The sequence below is a fragment of the Amia ocellicauda genome (genome assembly GCF_036373705.1).
Source record: "Amia ocellicauda isolate fAmiCal2 chromosome 11 unlocalized genomic scaffold, fAmiCal2.hap1 SUPER_11_unloc_6, whole genome shotgun sequence".
Classification (NCBI taxonomy): domain Eukaryota; kingdom Metazoa; phylum Chordata; class Actinopteri; order Amiiformes; family Amiidae; genus Amia; species Amia ocellicauda.
The window spans coordinates 492365-497696 of NW_027102664.1; the positions used below are offsets into that span (position 1 = coordinate 492365).

General features: G+C 43.2%; 1 non-coding gene across 1 annotated transcript; it reads left to right on the forward strand.

Annotated features, from left to right (window-relative positions):
- The first annotated feature begins 626 nt into the window (after positions 1-626).
- On the forward strand, positions 627-699 carry trnav-cac (transfer RNA valine (anticodon CAC)). The gene has a single exon. It is a non-coding gene; the product is annotated as a tRNA-Val (tRNA).
- The last annotated feature ends 4633 nt before the right edge of the window (positions 700-5332 follow it).

Consider the following 5332-nt stretch of genomic DNA (forward strand, 5'->3'; position numbering starts at 1 on the left):
AGCCTCTTTTTCCTATTTGTAGTGGAGATGAGTGGTACCCGGTGGGGTCTTCTGCTGTTGTAGCCCATCCGCCTCAAGGTTGTACGTGTTGTGGCTTCACAAATGCTTTGCTGCATACCTCGGTTGTAACGAGTGGTTATTTCAGTCAAAGTTGCTCTTCTATCAGCTTGAATCAGTCGGCCCATTCTCCTCTGACCTCTAGCATCAACAAGGCATTTTCGCCCACAGGACTGCCGCATACTGGATGTTTTTCCCTTTTCACACCATTCTTTGTAAACCCTAGAAATGGTTGTGCGTGAAAATCCCAGTAACTGAGCAGATTGTGAAATACTCAGACCAGCCCGTCTGGCACCAACAACCATGCCACGCTCAAAATTGCTTAAATCACCTTTCTTTCCCATTCAGACTTTCAGTTTGGAGTTCAGGAGATTGTCTTGACCAGGACCACACCCCTAAATGCATTGAAGCAACTGCCATATGATTGGTTGGTTATTGAACAGGTGTTCCTAATAATCCTTTAGGTGAGTGTAGAAACCTTTATCTCACAGGCTGGCCCACGGGAAACGCCTGTGCGCGTTTTACCAGCCGGCTTCGATGGGAGCCATTCGAAACACCAGGACAGGTCGGTTTCCGTAGTGTAGTGGCTATCACGTTCGCCTCACACGCGAAAGGTCCCTGGTTCGAAACCGGGCGGAAACAACCCGCGGTGCATGCGTGCTAGTGCACACAGTGCTGACCACAAGTGAAGGTCTGAAGACTTTGTACTTGACGACCGCTGTAAATGGTTTCTTGACAGTTGTTGAGCAGAAAGTTATTGATCTTCCGAGGGAAAGGTCTGAAATCCGGGGGGTTTGCATAGGAATCAAAAAATTCACCATGGTGGTCCTCCCTTAGATAAATAGCCAGCCAATGTTCTCCGGGCATATTTTTAGGGTGTGTGTTGATTATGTACATTGCAGGTAAATTCTTGATCTTAAATTTAGGCAGCTGATCGCAGGCGTAGACTCCTTGAAACAGTTTCCGTGAGCCGGCCAGGGCATTCATGATGTGGTTGAGCTCTCTGGTGTTCATTTTAATAATAATCATACGGAACGTTTCTCCTCTGATTCACCTCAATAATGTTGTCAAACACAGCATACACGACCATATTTACAGTGTGTGGTAGAGGCTGCTTGAAACGCATCTCCAAACGCATATTGCCCGTCTTCATCAGTGAAATATGTTGTCCACACTCTTCGTCAGGGGTCAGGTTGAAACCATACAGGGTGTAACCGCTGCAGTATTCCCGGCGATCGATCAGCAGAGTTTGATCCTTGAGATGGCGACCCGTAGCCAGTACTAGACTGTAATATTCACGAACCGCATTGCCGTTTTCAAAGTCAGGTTGAAAAGGTCTGGATGGAACCTGCACACCATCGACGTACAATGCTATAAATTCCGCGTTATAATGTTTAAAGTTAAAGGTGTTCTTGTTGTAAACCCCGGTAAATGCATCATTATCCACGAGACCTATAATAACCTGTTTTGGGAGCTGTCCTAGAAACAGATTTTCCTGGTTCATCACCCGTGTCCCTGCGGGGATACTGTGGACTTTCATATAGACTCTTTCGATCGGGTACTTGGCGTTTGCCGTCACTAACGCCAGCGCGTGTCCTAGTTTAACCGCCGGGGAGACGGACACTTATTTCACAAACAGCGAGGCCGATAATATGGTCAGTTTATATTTTTCCGTATCAGGGGTCATCAGACAAAAAGCACTTTTACTACGGATCATTTTAATTTTAATGTCTACCCCGTTGAGCATGAGTTTTTCTTGGAAAAATATGTCTGCATGGATATGCCCCATTAGCTCAAAGGTCCTCCCTTCTGTTGAAGAGGCCGATCTTTTTTGCAAACCCTTATTGAGTCCCTCTGGATCCTTGTCGTCCATAGCTTCCGGGATGTCTTTGAAGAGAAGGCCGGGGCTGAACTGTTTGCTTAGGGTCTCCTCACTATAATTAAGGATACACTCCATCATGGCTCTATAGGGGTAAGTATTGCTGCTTTGACTAATGAGCCGATCTCCCAGGGTCACATCCACCTGTGAAAACATGGTGGCCACCGGGTAATTGATTAATTGATGACCCCAGCGTTGGCCGTCTTCTCGATTGCATCGCCATCCTAATCAGTCACTTTACAGTTCATTAAAATAAATGTGTTATTCAAATCAATATAATCCTCGCCATTGCCAGCTATAAAAAACTCCAGAGGGGCCGTGTCTGAAATTGCAGAAAGAGGGGGAATCTCTACATATATGATCTTATCTATACTCGTTTGAGTGTATGGAACTGTAAACAGATCCAGTTCTGATTTGACGCATTCTTCCGATAGACTGTTGACAAAAGACATGTTTAAAAGATGTATCCTGAGGCTCTATTTTTCTTTCTTTGAGACTTTCTTTTTGCAGGTTTTTTCTTGTGCTGCTTCCTTCTCCGAGTGTTTCCACGATATGTTGGAGAATGAGAGATTCTTCGTTTTTTGTTAGCCACGGATCTTCGTCGCCCTGGTGGACACATGCTGTTTCTTCTTTTACCCCCCCTCCTCGCCATTACCATGAGACCCGAACCCTCCTGATGCTCATGGCTAGCTGCCCGGTTCATAACATTGGTGAACACGTCACTAACAATATTTTTAGCCGCTGATTTCAAGTGGGGTCTGGCTATAGCAAAGCCTCTCTTAAGCAGGGGTACGGCCATTCTAAAGAGACCATGAAAGAGTCCTCCTAGACCGGCGCCATACATTGTGGGGGCTCCTACAAAACCGGGCAAGCCGTTCCCGGCTTGCATCTTGTAATAATCCACATAGGCGCTAGGATCTACATAACCCCTCGAGGTAGCCATTTTAATAATGTACAAACTGTTTCAGGGGTCGAAAATGTAGTTTGACAATAACTTTACTGAAGCGGAAGGGTACGTTGATATTCTGATCCGATTTTACTTCGATCGTGATGTTGTCAAATTGGGTCTTTGAGACTGGTACGTAGTGTGGCTTGTCATAAGTAATTGTGACCATGTCATTGCTTTTACCTTTAATAAGTACATTTCTCAAAAGGGGGACATAACTATCCCCGACCCTCTGGTGGGTTATGATATCCGTATACACATAAAGAGTGTAAAAGCCGCCCCACCACTTCTGAGAACCTGCTCTCTGTGTCAGAATAGATCCCAAATATACGCCCCAGTTGGCCGCTGGTTTGAATGCTAATACCTGGTTTTGACACCTTGTACACTCTGTTTTTAATAGGGTTGTAATATAGCTTGATGTTGAGGGTGCCTTCTGAGAACTGTTTATGCATCTCATCTAATATTTTATCCACATTGTCATAATAACCTCCTTGTATCGTGAATGTCCATTGACTCTTTTTAACATCATCAAAAATGGCGAAGGTGGCATCCTTATCTTGTAAAACAGCCCAAGTGTAAGGATACTGTATTTCCGCCAACCCCACTTCCCACGACCCCCTTAGATCTATAGATTTTCCAAATTGTACCGTGTAACTGGATATTTCATTTTTAGGGTATATATCGAGAGAGGCGTTACTGGGTAGAGTCACGTAGAAGCCTCCTGATTCCATCTTGAGTATCGAAAGTAATGCCCACAACACACCCGCGGGCAAGTTGTTATAAGGATTGAATATCGCAAACCTGTTGTTCCGGGACCCAACTATTGAACTTTTCAGGCCATCCAAGCCATTTCATCAACACATATTTTTTCCGGTTCTGGGTTTTTTCAGCTAATATCTTTTCAACTCTGTATACACTGTCTTTACCCACAATAATTTTTTGTAACTCGGCTTCGTAAAACGTTCCTTCTATATCCTCCCCGTCATAGTCTTTTAACCGGTACACGGGTGGGTCTCTAGCCAACTGTTCGGTAACTGTAAAATATTCGTCAGAAAATGTTTGTTCATAACCTTTGGCAAAAGTACTCCTTAGCTTTGAAACGCGAACCACATCACCGATGTTGAACTTATAAGTAGTTTTTCCCTTCTTAATAAATGGTCCGTATAATTTTTTATAGACCTTAAAAGAATTACTTTGATCAACATCTTTAGGCTTCATTTTAATACTGGTGTGATACCCTTGGTTGTAAGCATCGATAAAATCCTGAACTTTATCAAAATACTTGAACGTGTTGACCGCTGTAAAATATCTCCACATTTTGGTCTTTATGGTGCGGTTAAACCTCTCCACTACCGATGCCCTAAGCTCATTACCGGTGGTGAAATGATGTATTTTGTGTCTCTTCAGTAGATTCTGAAATTCTCTGTTGAGAAACTCTTTTCCTTTATCAGTCTGCAGTTTTTTAGGACATCGACCCTGGGACAATATATCCTCAAAGGCCCTTGTCACCGCCCGACCTGTTTTATTATGTAGAATGCGAGCCCAGGCATATTTTGATAACACATCGATACACATAAACATCAATTTGTGACCATTGTTATGTTTTGATAAATTTGACATATCGACTAGATCCATTTGCCATTGTGAGTCTATGTCAGTTGCATATACGCGGTTTCTTTTAAAGTTAATCCTGAGAGGTTTATGTTAGGTATAGGCGTCTTGTTCCCGTAACCATTCTGAAACAACCACATCATTAACCTTCACTCCGGCCTCAGCGAGTCCTCTTTGAAAACCCTTCTTACCCGCCAAACCCCCAATCTTGGCTGGGTTGTAGTATAGTTCCTGCATTTGGGGAGCTTGCCAAGTCATTCTGTCAAATAACCACACAGACCCACACTATGCGCAAAGTTTTTATACAAGGTTTTTTATTCAACTTCAGGAGAGCAGATACCCCTTTTAAGACATTTGAGAAAAGTATAACATACACAACAATTTTTTCTACGGTCCAGACAAAATGAAATCAGATGATTGGTTACTTGATCTATATCAACAAATATACCTGTTTCTTTATCTTGTAGGCACACACCTCAGTTACATATGTAAATAAAACAACATTATGACCTATTTTAAAATTAAACAGAGGTGTATTAAACATGCTCAGTAAAAGGTCATACAGATGTTGATGAAATGGCCTAATATCATTCTTGGCCCCCTTGAGCCCTTCATCCCAGTGTTCGTACCCCCCTGTCTTTGTTACAGCAGCCATTCACTTTTCCAGGTTTGAAAGTTGATCCTCATCGATGGTTAAATCTGTAGAGAAAAGGCTCGCGTTGGCTACTTTTCTGTCAAGCACATGGTGTAATAGCGCTCTCAGGTTAGCTGCAGAGTGTTGATGACAGAACCAGTTGCAGAAGCAGTCCAGAACATTCCCCATGTTCAAAGTCCCTTAG